This window comes from Heterocephalus glaber, unplaced genomic scaffold (genome assembly GCF_053883595.1).
Source record: "Heterocephalus glaber isolate CG9 unplaced genomic scaffold, H.glaber_assembly_v1.0 deba00001067, whole genome shotgun sequence".
NCBI lineage: Eukaryota > Metazoa > Chordata > Mammalia > Rodentia > Bathyergidae > Heterocephalus > Heterocephalus glaber.
Window position 1 is genome coordinate 2,503,633 of NW_028258187.1, and position 18,144 is coordinate 2,521,776.

An 18,144-nucleotide genomic window follows, 5' to 3' on the forward strand; every position below is an offset into this window, starting at 1 on the left:
CTTCATGTTTCCAACGTCCCTTAGCCACAGTTTGAAGCTACATGTTTGGTCTAATTGACATTCCTGTTCTCTCGGTCCATTAATTCTGCCTTTTCTGTCCTTCCTTCCATGATGCCGTGTGCCCTGCAGTTTCCGCCCTCTCTGCTGAGTGTATCTTTGAGGACTCCTGCTCGCTGGGAGCACAGGCCTGGAGGAGCCCGGGCTCCTGTGTGCCGGGCTTTGTGCCCCTGAGTGAGGTGGAAGAGGGTGGAACCTGGGGCTGGCATGATGCTCTGCCTCTGCCAGACTGTACTCTGCCAAGCACGCCCGGAGGAGATGCCCAGGCCTCCCTGGCGTCAGATGCCGTCGGTCTTGTGGCAACTGCCAGGCCCCAAGCTCTGGCAGGGAGGCTTAGGTGAGGAGATGCTGAAAAGGCTGACCAGCCAGCCTCCACCCCCACCCCGTCGGATCTAGGATCTTACTCTGCTGCTTTTCCTTTTCCTTTTGGTACTGGGAATCAAGCCCAGGGTTATCCTTCCACTGAGCTACATCCCCAGCCATTTTGATATTTTTCTTTTTTTCTTTTTTTGTACCGGGGATCAAATTCAGAACCTTGTGCTTGCTAGGTGATATTTTTCATTTTTGAGACAAGAGCTTGCTAAGTTCTCCAAATGAGACTAAAACTTGAGGTCTTCCTGCCTCAGCCTCCCTAACTCTGCTGCCTTTGAGGTGTGCATTAGTTCTTGTCCTGTAAGGGTCTGTGCAATGGACAGTGATCTAGGCAGGTGAAAGTGAAGGAAGAAAAAGAAGCCAGCTTGAAGGACTTGGGGTTTGCAGCTCCATGGAAGAGCACTTGTCCAGCCTAGAGGCCCCGGCTTCCAGACCCACCATACGCACACACGCACAACTGGAAGCTCTTTCGAGGTACAGTTCTGTATGTGAGTCAGGACTCTCCAGAGCAACATGGCCAATAGCTTCGGAGATATGTGTGGATGCAGAGAGAGAGATGAGTGGATGGGTGGATGAGTGAGAGGCTGGATGGGTGGATAGATGGATGGACATATAGGTAGATGGGTGGGTGGGTGGGTGGATAGATGGATGGATGGACAGATGGGTGGACAGATGGATGGACAGATGGGTGGGTGGGTGCGTGGATGGATAGATGGATGGATGGATGGACGGATGGACGGATGGATTGATGGATGGATGGACAGATGGGTGGGTGGATGGATAGATGGATAAACAGATGGGTAGGTAGATAGATAGGTGGGTGGATGAACAGATGGATGGATGGATGGATGGACAGATGGGTGGGTGGATGGGTGGGTGGATAGATGGTAGAAAGAGAGTTGGTTCACAGCATCCTGGAGGTTGAGAGGTCCCAGGTCTACAGTTGGGAAGCCAGAGGCCCAGGGAGCTGGTGTATAATTCTGGACCTGGTGTAGAGGCCTGAGAGCCAGGCAAGCTGATGATGCAAATCTGCAAGCCAATAGGCTCCAGTCAAGAAAAGCCAATGTTTCAGTCTGACAAAAAGCAGGAATGGGTTGATGTGCTCACTTGAGCAGACAGGGAGAGGTGCTTCCCCTCACTTGGCCCTTCTGTTCTGACTAAGCCTACACCTGGCTGGGAAGGCCCTCCGAGTTGGACAGGGCAATCTCCCTGAGCAGCCTTCAGGTGTTCACCTCCCCTGGGAATGCCATCCTGGAGACCGCAGGATAAGCTGTAATCAAATGTGGGGGCAGCCCCTGGCCCAGGCAGGCAGGCAGGCAGGCAGAGAACATCGACCATCTCGCCCTGTGCGGGATGCTTGGTCCCCTCTGTTCCCTGGTTGTGGGGTTACCCTAAGACATTTCTTGAAAAGATGTGGGATCCTCATTAGCAATGCTCTTGACACTCCTTCAGTCTTAAAGAAGTGTGAAAGGAAAACACAGACTTGTTATTTACCATGTTTTGTTTCTGTAGGGACACATTTCACTTTTAACAAATGAGTTCTAATAGCTCACATTCAGGGTCTTAGCCACATAGGAAATATGAAGGTCATGGCCCAAAGAGGTCAACTAAAAGAAGTGGAAATTCTGAATAGGTGGGCAAATGAGATTCACTGAGTGGTAATTAGAGTGTATCATATGAGCTTCGAATCCCAGAGGAAAGTGATTTTATAGACTCAGCATTATTGATGGTGCCAGATTCCCATCAGCAGAGGGAGCGAGTCCTGGCCTTTGGTTTCATCCCCGTCTCCTCTGCCTGCTGGGTCTTTCCAGAGTCCAGTTATAACAAGAGTCCTTGGGGTGAGTGGATGGGCACAGAGCTCTGTCTAAAAACTCTGAAGCTCTAATAACAATGGCAAGGGGCCGGAGATTTAGCTCAGTGGTTCCAGTGCCTGCCTCGCAAGCACAAGGTCCCAAGTTCAATACCCAGTACCAAACAAAACAAAACAAAACAAAACAAAAAAAAACAAATAACAACGGCAAGTGTCAACATGCCATTAAAGCCTGCAGCCAGGCTGCCCTGGGGTTTGCGTCTCAGTTCCGAGTTTCTCAGGAAGGTGGAAGGCAGTAAGATCTTCAAGGCGCCATTGCTCATTTCTTTTGTCCCACAGAGAGCAGAGCTCTGGGTACTACTCCACAATGCCCGTCTGTGTGTGTGTGTGTGTGTGTGTGTGTGTGTGTGTGTGTGTTCCTGCCAGGCAAGGTGGTCTCAAAAGGTGGTCCCAGCTGTCAGGAAGCAGAGATTCCAAAAGCCGGAAGTGATTCAGGAGGTCCTCATTTCACATGGAGGAAACTGAGGCCAGGTGGATTGAATGATCTGTGCGAGATCTCACAGGTGCAGCAGCAGGCTGGAAGCTAGGTGACGAGATTCCTAAGCCATCCGTTCCTCCACTACACTGAGCCTTGTGCTTCATGCTAATTTTTACCTTCTGTCCTTAGAGGCTTTCATCTGCTGAGGGCCAGGTGTGTCGACTCTCTTGGTATCTCTCAGTGAGTGGACGACCTCAGCTTTCCGAGATGACCTTTTTATCACTGTCTCTATGAATTGCTTCTTCCAGTTATTTTTTTTATTTTTTGGTACTGGGGATCGAACTCGGGACCTTGCACTTGCAAGGCAGGGGCTGGAACCACTGAGCTAAATCCCTGGCCCTCTTCCAGTTATTTTGTTCTTGGTGTGGGGAGGTAGAGGGTAGAAATACAGAAGCTTGATTCAAAGCAGTGAGCTTTAGCTTCTGTGACGAAAGGGTTTATAAATACAGAATGGAGGAGGAGCTGCAGACAGGGCCCACAAGGCCCCCTTTGCTGTCCCAGCCCTGGGTGACACCAGTCGGTGTCTTATCCAAAGGGTGTTGCTCCAGGCGTCGGCCACAGGAAAGTCTGAGAGGTCTTGAGTTTCTGGCCCATGTGTTTCGTGCAGGCTGGAGGCAGGTGCTGTATGGGGCAGGATGCACAGGAGAAAGTCACCAGGCCCTGAGGGTATCAGTGATGCCATGCTTCACACCTCCTGTGCAAGTATGCTGGGTATCGGCCGCCTGCTGTCCATCCAGCCTGCCTGATACCAGCTCCTGCTGGGTGACACATACTAGCTAATGAGTCATCCAACCTAAGCACTGTGGGATTGCAAATACAGTGCGGAATGGATAAAGGACCTTGTGAGGCAGCCAGCCAGCAGCCACTGGTGAGTTTGACCCACAGAGCCTTTGGCCTGTTACGTGCTTTTCTTCACCTGAGCCACAGCTTACTTTAAAATGCTAATTTCGAGCTTCCAGTAAGATCAGAATGGTGGCAGAGTGCTATACTTGCTCCAGAACAACTCCGACTGACGAGGGCCAAGTGGAGCTGGCAGCCAGTGATGGTTACTTCTGTGTGCTGGCTGGGCCAGGCTCAGGGTGCTCAGAGAGCAGGTGGACATTGCTTCTGGGGGTGTCCAGAAGGCGTTACCCCTGAGATTGGACTCAGCCTCACCAGCATGGCGACATCACCAGGTCATTGCCTGCTCAATGGAACAGTGAGGGAAGGAGGATTTGCTCTCCCTCATCCATCCGCTGCTGCCTCAAACATGGGCCTGGTTCCCAGCCTCAGACTCTGGTGGATTAAACCCTGCCTCTTGGTCTCTGGTGCGGAAAGCAGATTCTGGGTCTTCTGTCTCCACACCTGCCCCAGCCCATCCCATAATAAGCCTCAGAAGCCCACCCCGAGGGTTGTTTCCCTGGAGACTTCATTAATTGCCCTCTTCTATCCCCACCACCCCTGAGCTGGCCAGGGTCTGCCTGTCACACCTAGGCCGCTTCCTTCATTCATGGCGGGCTGAGTTCTTCACCTGGATGCTCACAGGACATTCTCGAGGGAAGGGTAGGCTCCCTGGGGGCCGAGGGGGCTTCCAGGGTGGTGAGGCCACAGCCACACGGTGGGGTGGATGCAGAGGGAGCCCAGCGGGCGGGGAAGGAACCCTCACCGGTGTCTATGTGGCTCCCGCCATGGTTGTCCCTGAGGATGAGGACACTCGGCCTCCAGTTTCTCCATGAGAAAGATTTTCCACCAGCCCCGGCTCCCCTGTGACCCTTGGAGCAGCTGCCCTGGAGTCGTGTGCGAAGTCCGCCCGAGAGAACCCTTAGTGCCTGAGGAGCCCCAGCCCCATGATGCTATCCCTCCTTTTCCATTTGGAGAAACTGACTCAGAGAGGGGAAGTGTCTTGGCCAAGATCACGAGGCAAGGTCAAGAGTCAAGGGTAAAACCAACTCCTTCTCCATCCTGCCTGCTGCTCCCCCAAGAAACGAAGGAAGAGGGAACTTGGGGAAGGCAGGTGTGGGGAGACATTGAGAAATCACGTGACGAGCACCCTGCTTTCAGCATAGGGAGAACTGTGAATTCAGTCTCCTTCTAGGAAAGAAATGTGTTTTTATCATCCCCTCTCTGGCTGGTGGGAAAAGGTCCTTTGGGTCCTCAGGGAATCTTAGCAAAACCACCACTGAATTCTAGTTTTCAGATCAGCCCAAGTCACACCCACCATAATTAACCCTGAGAGCATGTTTTCTTAGTGCTTCTCCTCCAGTGTGGGAAGGGACAGCAAAAAAGGAACAGGCACTTTTAGAAGGATCCAAAGATGTGGCAACCGGGACAGTGCCTGTGTGTCCAGACGGGAAGCCAGGGTGGAGTCTGGATGGGGACAGGGATGGGGACCACGTGGGCACTGTCACCCACGGGGGACACTGACTGTGCTGCTTCCCTCACCAGGCTCATTTTCCCCCTTCTGACCCTGCCCCTCCCCCTGGCGAGGCTGGGTCCCCTTGGGGCACAGCTCCCACCACAGCTTCTCTCCAAACTTGGCAGCAGAGCACTCAACAGAGGAGGCCAGGCAGGTAGAGAGGGCCACCCCAGCCTGGGGCTGAACAAGGATCCAGATGGAACCTCCAAACGCACGGCAGAGCAGAGGAAGGGTGCAGGATGCTGACCCCTCCAGTGTGGATGCTGGGGGAGCAGCAGGGTTGGAGGGGCCCCCATCCCACCTAGGTCCAGGTTCATGGCTTCTCCCCAGGTGGCAGTGGGGAGCGTGGACTTCATCAGAGCTAGTTCTCCCTGGAGATGCCCTAAGGCCAGAGTAAATCATCTGCAAACCTGAGTTTTCTGAGCTACCAGTAACACTTTCTGTCCACGCATCTCCCAGCACACAGGCTGGTGGCTCCTTCCCAGCACCTGTGTTCGGGGGCCCAGCAGCTCAGACATTATGCTATTCGGGCCTCGCACTGCTGCAGTAGCATCGTCGTCCGCTGACTCACGATGTCCGGTCGAGCCCATGAAGGTCAGGGAGCTGCCCAGGCTCATGGGCTCAGTGGAGCTGACCCAGCATGGGTGGGTGTGCTGCTGTTGGACCCAGAGCACTGCCCTCCAGCAGGCAGGCCGAGACACTGCCAGCACAGTCACTGGGCACAACTGGGTTGTTCCCAGTCGATCCAACAAAGGGGAAAGCTCTTTCCACCACCAACACTGGCTCTTTGGTTGCTTTTGCTTGTTTCTTCATGATGATGATCTTGGGGCTGGGGACAGAGTCCAGGGCCTTGAGCACGCTAAGTGTGTGTCCCGCCTCTGTGCCACATTGGGCCCCCATGGGGTCACAAGCGCTTGCCATAGCCCCCGACATCTGGCCTCTGAGATATATGTGCCCAGGGACAGCCAGATGTGTGCCCTGTGCCCTTCACTCCGAGGGGTGGGCTGAGGTCTGAGCATGGACACTGCCCAGGGGCTTCTGTGGGACGTGGGGACATGGGTGCAGCAGGTGGACCTCCAGGTGGGTACCGGCAAGGAGGGAGGAGCCAGTTCCCAAAGTCACCCCCAGGCTGTTGTCCCTGGAAGGGGAGACCTCAAGGAAGCCCAAGTCTTACAAAACCAGAGGATAATAAGGGAGGAAGCAAATGAAGTTGTTATCTCATTTATTTATTTTTCCCTCCCCCATTTCCACTTGGGCTTCCCGGCATATTAGCATTCCCAGCCTCCACTCCCCTAATCCCCTGCAGCCCTGCCAGGACACTCCACTGCACAGGGCTTCCGTGTCGATAAGGCAGGGCCTGGGCGCCCGGGGACCCCTCCCCTGGGCTGAGCGCAGTGGGGAGATGCACGGCACCCCAGCCCACTCCATCTTACCTGCTGGGCCAGCGCCAGCCCTTGTTCCCTGTTTGCACCCTGGGATGGAGATTTCAACCACCTCAAAACTGAGTCTGCCACGTCCTGGCCCCTAAGAGAAGCCCAGAGACACAGAGGTGAACCCCAGGGGTCTCTCCCCTGAGCACTCAGGAAGGAAGTCCTCTACATCCCCACAGGAAGGGAGACAGCGCCCCTCAGTGGGCTTCTCACGGAACAAGTCCCAGCCCCACCACCTTCCTCACTCTGGGGCTGTTGGCTTTTCACGAAAAAAAACACACACTCGGGCAGGTGTGCTGGTGCACACCTGCAATCCCCGCACTCTGGAAGGCTGAGGCAGGAGGATCGCACTGTTGAGCTGCACCTGGGTAATTTAGTGACTCAACAAGACCTCATCTCAAAATAAAAAATAAAAAAGGACTGGGGATGTAGCTCAGTGCAGAAGCCCGGGGTTCAATCCTCAGTAGCACAAAATAACTAAATAAATAGATGTGATAGTAGATAGATCAATGGTTGATAAATAGATAAAATAAATCCAGGCTGAAGTGCTCTTTGAGTACCTTCTTATCGTTGCGTAACACAGATTCAGAAGAGTGCACAGTTGCACACGGGTCTGGGCAGGTGGATGGCACCAGCGTCAGGGACAGAACTCCCCCTGCCAGAAGGGCTTCCTACACCCTGCCCTCCCATCTGGGGCAGCGTCCTGCCTGCCAGTCCCTCAGACCAGTGTTGCTCCGGGGCTTTAGGAAGCTGCTCCCCTGCAGCTGCCCAGGAGTCTGGTCCCTGGGAAGCTGGCCAGGCCCCTGCAGGGCTCCGCTTGGTTCTGACGGTCGAGACGCCTAAGTCCTTCACACCACACACAGCGGGAGGAATATGGGGGGTTACCTGAGCGAGAACGCCACGCGAGGAGGAAGTGAACTGAGGCAAGCAAGACAGGGCACCATAGAGAGCGAGAAGCACCAGAGCCCGGGGCCTTCAGGACCCACGGTGAAGATGGCAGGAAACTGAGGCACACGCAGATGCTTGTCCCTGAGGGAGGGAGGAGCAGTCTCCCAGCAGTCTTCAGCCTGGCTGTCTCGGTTCACCTCCCTTCCTGAGGCACTGTTTTAAGCAAATCCACCCGGTGCCTCTTTACTGGAGGCGAGCATTGCATGATGGAAGGATAACGTGAGACATATGCAAAACACACGTGACATACAGCTTACCTCAGTGACATCCAGGGCCCTCAGTTTGTGGCACAGAGCCCACTGTCAGTGCAGGAGCGTGGCCACTGCCCCGAAACCTGTGTCCTGGCAGTCCAGCTCGGGCCCAAAACCAGGGCAGGAGGAGGTGAGAGGCCCTCACCACAGCATGCAGGGCACAGGCACCTCAGGTCCCCTTGCAGCCTGGTCCAGGGGAGAACTAACCTCTCCTCCCCCGACACCCACAGGCTCTGCCTGAGCCGTTCTAGTAATCATATTGGAAAGGTAATTCTCATGATGTATTATGTAAAATAAATCCCAATCATTAATTAGATGAAATTAATCCTAATAATTTAGTTAATCTGATTTACCCAAACGATTGTCATTTCAACACGGGACCATTATAAACACATTCTTCCACCTAGACAAAGCCCTGAACTCTGTTGTGCATTTTACACCCACAGGGCACCTCAATTTGCACTGGCCACTTTCGAGTGCTGTGGCCACCAGCGGCCAAAGCTTACTCAGCTCTCATGGGACGCTGCTGTTACGGTTCAGATGGACAGTGTTCCCCAAAAGTCTCACCTGTGTGCAGGTGATCGGACCCCGGGCACCTCTTCATCGGAGGATTCAGTCACGGTGAGCTCGTGACTGAGGGGTCTGGAGCTGGGGTCCGGTCGGAGGGGGTCACCGAGGTGTGAGCGGAAGGGTGTGGCCTTGTGCCTGCTCCTCCCTTCCTCCTGCCCCTCTCTGCTTCTGGCTGCCGCAGGGGGAGCAGCTTTTCCTCTGCCAGGCCCTCCTGCCATCCATTTCTACCTCGGAGGCAACTGCTCCTGGACTAAATCCTCCAAAAATCATGAGCCAAAATAAAGGTCTCCTCCTTTGCAGTGTCAGGTATTTTGTCCTAGCTAATATAGCTATGGGTCTACTAAGATAAAGGATCATAAAGATCCTTATTAAGCACACAAAGATTCCAAACTGTAGCTTTATTTTTAACATAAACATAGCTCTTGAATCTTTTTTTCTTTGAGGGGCCAGGGACTGAACCTAGGGCCTTGCACATTCAAGGCAAGTGCTCTACCACTGAGCTATACCACTAGCCCATTGCAAACACATTTCTTAATTATTAAAAATAATATATTTGGAAGCTATAGAAATTTTTTTAAAAATCCAAGAATGGGAAAGGCATTTTTTAGGAGTCTGATGTCACAACGCCTTCAGTTGGAAAAAAAATATGCCATTTTGTATGTTAATAGCAACATCTGATTTAATATTATGTCGTTTTGCTTAGTCACAAAGCTGAAGAAATACTTTAGGATTTATTACATCCTTCTATTCATAGACTTAAGTAATCACAGTTAATAATGCTGCCATTCCTTAGCCCAAGGAAAAGCTGTATAATTGTTTGGGACCTACCGAGAGGCAGGTTATTTTCAAGAAGGATTTAAGGTTTTAAAGTGCTTGTCGAAGCTTGGAATTCATCTTTTCCAGTTTACACGGGAAGAGCCTCCCGAGGCTGGGCTGGGAGACGGGAAGAGGACACGGGTGGCATGGACCCCGTGCTCCCAGGGAACGTGGCACTGCTCCACTGGCACCCTGAGCCTCTCTGTGTCTTTTCAAAAAAGAAAGAAAAACATAGACCATGCCATTGGCTTCCATGTTTTTCAAATTGTCAGCGCTATATCTGGGCCCCTTCTTATTTGTTGATCCATTTAAAGACGCTGATTTGTATAAATTCATCCATGCATGTTCACTGGTGCCTGTGTGCAATGCATGATGCTCACACCCTTGGGTGGAGTTGGTGCAGCACAAACACATCTTCCTTCCTCTCTTCACCCCCTTCCCTCCCCTCCTTCCCTCTCCCTCTATCCCCTGATCTCCTTTCATTTGGGAAAGATCCTGGAGCCCAGGGAGAAAGGGAGAGGGGAGAGAGCAGAGCCTGGACTCCCTGTCAACTGCCTCTCCACCGCAGCACCTCCCAGGCAGCCAGAGCGGGCCGGGCGCATTCCGCTCCCAGTGGGTCAGGACAGCAGAACAGGATCCTCGCAGCCTTTCCGTAGTCAAGGAGGAGATGGAAAATCTCTTCTGTTTTTCATCTCAAATTATTTTCAACCACACTGACCGACACAATGTTCCAGAAGTTATGCAGTGAAAATCAAATGACATCCCAAAGGCACTCAACATTAAAACGCCAGACACTAGGGTATGAGCTCCTAGATCCAAACATAAAACCCGTCAACACCACATTACCAGGGAGTCTGGCATCCAAAATTAAGTTCCCTTACAAGTTAAAGTCCAGAGAAATTAAACAAGAAGTTAACACCTCAAGTTCAGTGATCTCACCTCCAAATGAGGCATCATTCAAAGGCATTCGACTCCAGTTTCCTGTCCTCTGTGGTCTTGCCTGAGCGGGACAGGGCTCATGCAGTGGTTGTAGCCTCAGACGTCTTTCTGGAAGGCCTTAGAGTTCAAGTTAACTCAGCCCCAAGGCTCTCATGGGCTCTACTTTCTTCTTCTTCCTCCTCTTCCCCTTCCCCTTCCTCCTCCTCCTCCTCATGATCATTTAATTGTGGTAAATTACACATAACACACAATTTACCACAATAACCATTTCTAATTGCACAGTATTAAAAACACACTGTTGTGCAACCCATCTCTGGAGCGCTTTTCAATTTGCAAAACTGCATCCCTGGACCTTTTAAACATCAACCCTGTTCCGCAATTCCCCAGCCGCAGCAACCACCTTCTCCTTTGTTCCTCTGAGGGGCCTCCTGAGGACTGCGCATCAGTGGTACCATTCATAGTCCCCCTTGGGTGACTGGCCTCCTTCACAACATGTTCTTCAAGGTTCATCCACACAGTAGCACATGCCAGAACTCCCTTCCTTTTTGAAGGCTGAATAACTGTCCACTGTGTGCTTGTGCCATGCTTAGTCTGTCCCTCCCTCTGCCACTGGACACTTGGGCTGCTTTGTGTCTTGACTCTTGCGAATAACGCTGCTAAGAACATGAGTGTTTGTGCCTCACTTTTTAAATCATCAAAAGTGGAGAGAGCACAGGACACTCTCTCGGCTCACAGCACACATTCAGAGAATGATCTAGTCTTCCGTCCCGGAGAAGACATTTACCTCAAACCCTGTTTGTTCAGCCCAGGGCTTGGTGCTGCCAAAATCCACAGTGGGCTCAGAAGGGAAGAGGCTGCTGGCGGAGTCCTCAAAGGGGAGGACACTCGGGGAAGACTGCAAAGCTGCTCTCCTTGCCCGCTGCCCGTAATCCGTGGGAAGTTAACCCTGGCACAGAGCTCCCCAGTCCCAGGGTGCTCGACTCCCCCCAAACCACTCTGCCTCCAGGGACTCCACTGCCTTCACTGCTGAACAGCGATTCCTAAACAAGGATTCCTTTTTACCTAAAAGGCTTCCAACACAGACACCACTAACAAAGACCAGCACTTCTGAGTGTGGCGGGCAGGGGAAGCGTCTCATCCTGTCCTGCCTGCCCGCCGACTGGCTTGTCGTGTGGGGTGACGCGGACTGTCAGCCCCAAAGGCCCCGCAAAGGCCTTCGTCCCACAGGAAGCGAGGTCCGGGTGTGGGGAAGTGCAATTAGAGGTATAAGACGCAGTGGCACTCAGAAACGTGTGGGTTGGGCAGCACTCTGCTAAGATGCGGAGCCAGTATTCTGTTTTCTTTCCAAAGCCCTGTGAGTCTAATGAGAAGAATACGGCTTTAAGAACTAAGATTCACCCCATCAGGCATTAATGATGTCCAGAAACTATGTGAGCAATCTCACTGGACACCCTCCAGACATTTGTATCCGTCCAGCGTGAGGCCAGAGGGGAGCATTTTCATTTTCTCAGTCTTTTGATAGCGCGTAGCCAAGATCTCTTAGCCCCACAAAAAGCTCCAAATATACTCTCTAGGACTTCAGCTGCCTTAAAATATAGACTTACATTTATCTTGGCCACATTAACGAGATCTGTTTGACCAATACGTTTATATTTATGACGACTCAGGGCAGATTATGGTTGTTAAAACTTGTCCTTGGGACATGAAAACACTGCTCTGTCATTAATACATTCTGTAATATAAACTATGATGTCAGGTCAACGCAAAGGGTAAAAACGCTCCTAAAGTATGCACACATCATTTTTTAAAGCAATTGAGCCTAATGGAATAACAAAGGTCATCATAACAAACCATTACAGTCTTCATCTTGGCAACTCTGGCCGCAGAAGAACCTCCAAGAAACCATCATCATTCCTGCAGTGTTATGGCATCCAGACAGCAGGGATGGCTCGCAAATGAGTCATCCAAGCTCAGAGCCTCGGTAGCTGTGTGAGTGCTGGACGATCAATTAGTCACGTGTTTACAGAGAGCCTTCCCGGTGATGTTATCCAGGGCTGCTCACACAGAAGGGCTCTCCAGCTGTCCTGGCCAGCCGGGCCTCCAACTAACGAGCTGCTTTAATTGTCCAGCAAGTCAGCCTCAAGGTCCCTTCCCCTCCCTATGGAAACACAATCTCCTCAAAGCTCTACTGGGGACAAAAATATTAATTGGGAACAAGTATGACGATACTTCCCTAACAGTGCTCCGGGGAAGCCCAAAGAGGGAGAGAGACGTTAGCCTTGGATGGTGTTGGGCTCCACCAGGACTGTGTGTTGGAGATCCAGTCAGACAGAAGGAAGGGGAGAGCCAGCCCGCCTAGGGTGCTCCCTGTCCGTGGGGGCCTGGTGGGGACCACCGGCGCAGACGCCTGAACTTGGTCAAGAGCCAGATGAGGGTGAACTTGACCCCTCTATCCAAAATGGCCCTGGAGGAAGTTGGATGGATGGGAATTCACTTCTCAGCCCCTGAGTCACTCAGCACAACCTGCAGGTCTTCCCAAAGGACAAAGCATGTGACTGAGGCCACTCCTATGTCTGAAGGAACCACAGGGCATGGGAGCCGGTGGCCCCGCTGTGCCCCATCCGCAGTGTGGGGAGGGACAGCGAGGTGGGGTCACAGCTGTGGCCTGTGAGGGGCCTGCAGGCAGAGCAGACAGAGGGACATTTTCATCATCATCCTGCGTGCAAAAACACTGTGGTTCGGAGACAGATTCTTCCTCCTACGGGAAGCTGGGCCACTTAAGATGCTATGGCGACCCTTGGTCCATGCCTAAGAAAGTGGCAGAGAGAGGTCTGTTGTTGGAATGCAGTCAGCCATGCATGTACTGTGTGGCCAGGGACCCAGGACCCCGGGATTCTGCTCCCCAGAGTGGAGATGGAGCCGCTCTGGACACGCGCACCCCCACACCCAGCCTTCTGTGGAGCACCCTTCCCGGGCACATGCCATGAGGGACGTGTCGTGCTCAGGACAGCACCAGGACTGAGGAGACCACTCTGGCACCGTCAAGGGATGCACCCAGATGGTCCCCCAGGTGCTGTGGCTCAGCTCACAAGGTACGATCAAGAATTATAGTGAGGGCCGGGATTTGGCTCAGTGGTTCCGCCGCCTGCCTTGTAAGCGAAAGGGCCTGAGTTCGATCCCCGGTACCAAAAGAATAAAAAAAGGAATTACAGTGAATATTTAAACATTTTTAAATTATTACACTAAAAGATACACTGCCCCTCATCCCCTCAAAATCCATCCCCTCATTTCAAACTCACTTATCTCATAGCTCTTGCCGCTTTCTGCAGCAGCTCTGCAGTCCTCTTTCCTGAGTGACTTTAGTCAGGCTGTGTGGCTGCCTCAGGGTCCTGAATGGGTGAAAAATATTTACCCTTCATGGTCATCCTGACTTTGGGACGAGCCAGAAGTCACAGGGCACCAGATCCGGTGAATGAGGCGCAAGAGGACCCAGCGGCACATTGTTATGAACTGCCTTTCCGTTGGATGGTGCCCAGTGGCAGCAGCAGTCACTGCATTTTTGATCACATCTTGTAAAGACACTCAAGAAAGAGGACTCCAGACCTGCTTCAGAAAAACGGCAAAAATGATGGGTATTTTTTTTTAATGATGGGTATTTTGATTGAGATTAATGGCAATGTCTTGTACTACAATACATTTTTAAAATTTAAACCTGCACCATACATTTTGATCCTACCTGGTGCAATCTGGGGACTTTCAGGTGGTGAGAAAGCTGTACACACACAGCAGCAACAGTTGAATTTTGATGTCCTCACAGGCTGACTCCTCTCTCGGGCTGGGCAGGGACAAGAAACCACAGCTCCCAGCCAGCTGCTCTGTCACCAGTGGAAATGCTGACTCCACAGCGGGCTGTGTTCTAAGCCAGGACTCAGCTGGTCCAGGACACTGATGCACTGCTGACATAAGGCATTTTCACTTTGGGGGTTTATCCGGATGTAGCGCCCCATAAGTCAGGAGCGTCTGCATTTCTGTTCTCCGCTGTCATGGATTGCTGTGATTTTTACGCCTTGTGGGTGAGTCCCAAAGTCACACAGGCCTCATCTAGCTACCTCATCCCAGGGCTGTTATCGGCGGGTAGAGGAGACGGCTTGTCACATCACCACCGCATTTCCACCAGGCTTCACTTGTGCACAGCCTTGCCACTTCGATCTCCTAGTGGCAGCTTCCAGCTTCCTCTGTGGAACTCGAGGAAGTGAGGCTTTCCGGCAGCCTGCCAGATCTTCCCCCCAGAGTCCTGCCAGGTCTTCAGGCCTGGGCTGGTGACTCTCCCCAGGTCACCCCACAAAGTTGCCATGCAGGATAGTGTGAGCAAGAGGGCGGATGTTAGGCCTGACCCCAGATGTCCTGCTTTGGAAGCTCTTCCTGAGGGTTTGTGATGGCCTACATTCCTGATCCTGCATTTCCCATGGAACTGTGTGCACAGGGCCCCTACCCAAAATAAATGGGACATCAGCCTTGCCTTTGCTGCCTTTTGATCATAAATCCCATTCCCGACTTGGACCTTTTGCCTGTGTGTGTAAGTGAACAGTAGCACCTGAGAGGAGGTTGGTTTGACCTTGCCCAAGGGAAGGATGGCATGCTTAATAGGAGCAACACGGGTGGCCCTAGAGGAGATGGCGCCACCTAGTGGTGTGGAACAGCAGCCCATGGGTTGGAAAGATGGAAAAACAGTGAATTTAGTTTTCTATCTCTAAAGATTTCTTTCTAAAGGATATAGGGCTGCCTCCAGGTGCCCTTTGCTTCTCTGCTGCAGAAGTCTGAATTCCTGAAAGAACTCAGGAATGTGCTGTGTGGTTCTGGAGACCTCTTGGGTACTTGGGTCCCCTCAAATCATTATGGGGTGCTCCTCCTCAACGCCAGGGTGAAAAAGTTCTGAAGTCCATGAAAGGGAAGAAAAGTGATCTGTTTCATTGTCATACTCTCTTGCTTCTATTAGGAAGTTGACTAAATCCTGACAAATTTTCCACAATTGGGAAATAAGTGGCAGCTCCTTTGACTAAATTCAGATCTTACTAACTTCTTGGTCAAAGTCAGACTTGGAAGGCTGACAGAAGTGTGACAGCACAGCCCGTAACTCTGACCCTGCCCAGGGCCGGGTCTCCTGCAAAACGGGCCTGCTCAACTACCACGCCCTGGGCACACATCTGTCCGCAGAGGCTACTGGGTAGACAGGATTTTTACCGAAAGGTGTGCGTTTTCCACGTCAGTTTTATTTAAGAGGTCAGAAACTACCAAAATGTAGCCGAACTCAAAGGTAGTTACAAGAGGTGTGTGTGTGTGTGTGTGTGTGTGTGTGTGCATGCGCGTGTGTACATACGTATGTACATGCATATTTTCCTGTTGGCAAATTGTTGCGATTCGTGTTCTGTACACTTGGCCTGAAGTAGAGAATTAAAACAATTATCTGGTGTCCCCAGAGCCTCAGAGCTCGCAGGGCTTTGGGAAGTGACTGGTGATGGGGCTGTTAGGAGGCGGGGTCTGGTCAGAAGAGGGGGTCACTGGGGAGTGGCCTGGAAGGGTGCAGCTCCCTCCCCAGCTCCGCACTCTGCTCTGCTTTCCATCCAACATGCCATGAGCATGCTCCTCTCCTCAGGCCCCTGGGCACCGGCTGACCATGGACTGTACCCTCTACAAACTAAACCAAACCCCTCTCCTCCTTTCCGTGGTGGATGTCAGGTCTTCTGTCTCCATGACAAGAAGATGCCTGAGACACCTACATAATCAGGGCCACCGCCATCCCCAGGAAACCCCCTTCCTTCTAAGACTGTGGTGAGGTTGAGACAAACACTCGGGTCCAGCAAGCAGCCTTCCTCTTGGGCCCCCAGAACCCACAGGATTTTCCCATTGGCTCCTGTGAGCAGCCAGGAGTTAGGGGCCAGTGCAAAACCCAGCTTTGGTCTGGTGCCTAGTCCTAGGCTGCTGGCTCTTCCGAGGTGTTTATAGACGCTGGCAGGTTGGATGCATTAGGTCTGAATTTCTACCCCTCCTAAGAAGTTATGTCTCCACTCCTCTGTGTCCTGTCACTCAGGTGACCTACCAACCAGTCTGTGGCCAGGGCCTTGGGAAACCACCTGGCATTGCAGGGAGACACTCAGACAGAGGCGGGTGACCGGGCTCTCTTCTTACTCTGTGGCAGTCTCTTGTTCCCAGAGTGGAGGAGGATGTCTGCTTGAGTCTAGGAGGAGCTGCCAAGCTTTTTGACAGTGAAATTTAAAAGCCATTTACTTCAGTTTCTTTTATATTCAATAAAATATAAAATATTCTTATAAAATGTGTTTGTCTTGCTTTTCACACGATCCAGACCACAGTCTGACAGCCCAGAGAACTGCTTTCTACCCTGACCTCTGCACACAGCCAGAGATGGTGCACTGACAACATCTAATCATGCTCTGACAACCGGACTGGATGAAGAAGCACCGGCCAGCTGAGCGAAGCACACCTCTGGGTGTGTGCAGGGAGGCCTTGTGCACCAACATGGTCCAGGCCCCTTTCCCTCAGGTGCCGTTCCTGCCCTGCTTCCTGGCCTGCTTTGTGCAGGCTTTCCTATGCCACACCCTTCCATCACGATGTTTCTGCCACCGAGCCTACTGGCCATGGACTGAATCTTCTGAAGACGTGAGCCAAATTAAACCTCTCCTCCTTTAAACTGTGGCTGTTGGGTGTTGTGTCTCAGTAACAGGAAAGCTGACTGATACAGAAATTGGTACCAGAGAAGTGGGGTCAAGAAGACCACACAGAGTCAGCCAGGTTGCAAATCCATGACCCACCAAGAGAGACAGTGGGTGCTTTCTCATCTGCTAGGTGCTTCTTAATCCAATGAAGTTGACACTTCAAGATTAACAGTCATGATCCACCACCTGTCAACTTCACACCCAAACACATCTTCTTAAGCCACACCTAATCACCAAATAAAGGCAACACTACATTCATAATTATGCCTAACATAACTATCCTGCATACAAGTAGAAATGCAATAATCTTTTCCTCAATGTCTCCATACTTCCAGGACTTTTCAAAAGTCCAAGTCTCTTCTGAGACTCAGCTGCAAAACCACCGTAAAAATAAAAACCGAGTTACATGATTCCAAGGTACAATGACCCAGGGTAAACATCCACATTCCAAAAAGGAGGAACAGGATAGAAGAGAACCTGACAAACATTAAGTCCTGTAGCTGCGTATCTGGCACCAAGAGCACAAGGCAGTAAACTAAGTGTTCCAAGGAGCTTCGGGGGGCCCACGCCTATAGCCTTGCCAAGCGCAGCTCTCATGGCCTCTCTCATGGGCTGGTGCCGTCCACAGCCTGCAGTTTTGCTCAGCTTCACAGTCCACATTCCTGTTATCTCCAATTTCCAGAGGGCCTCAGTCCCGTAGTTTCACACACTGCCTCTCAGGACTCCTTGCCTGGCCTCCCAGGCCTTCCTTTGAAATCTGGGTGTCAGCCTCGATGACCCCACACTTATATTCTGTGTACCGGTAAAAGCACACCATGTGGATAACGCCAAGATCCGCGGTCAGTGGAAGCAATAGCCAGGCCCCCTTGCACTGTGGCTGTAGCAGCCTCTGAATGGCTGGATGGCCGAGCACAGTGAAATGAATCCTGGGGAGCCAATTCCCCAGCAAGCTGTTCCCCAAAAGGTTGAAACCTTTTGTGCCTGCGAGCCCTTGAGTGGGTGGGGTCTAGCTGTCCCCAGGCTCCTTCAAGTCATCCTTCTTCTCAGGTCCCTGATAAATTACTTGGTTTCTTTTAAACAGTTTTAATATTTTTAGGAGCCACACTTCCTCTGGCCCAACTTTACACAGGGTTCCTTCCAGTCCCAAATGGACGTTTTTCAAATTCTCTGCTCCAGCTTTTGCCCAATTCTCACTACAGATTTGGCTAAAAGAAGCCAGCAGCCACCATGCCACAGCCTGAATGCTAGGCTGTCTTAAATTTTCCTCTACCAGACAAATTAGTCCTC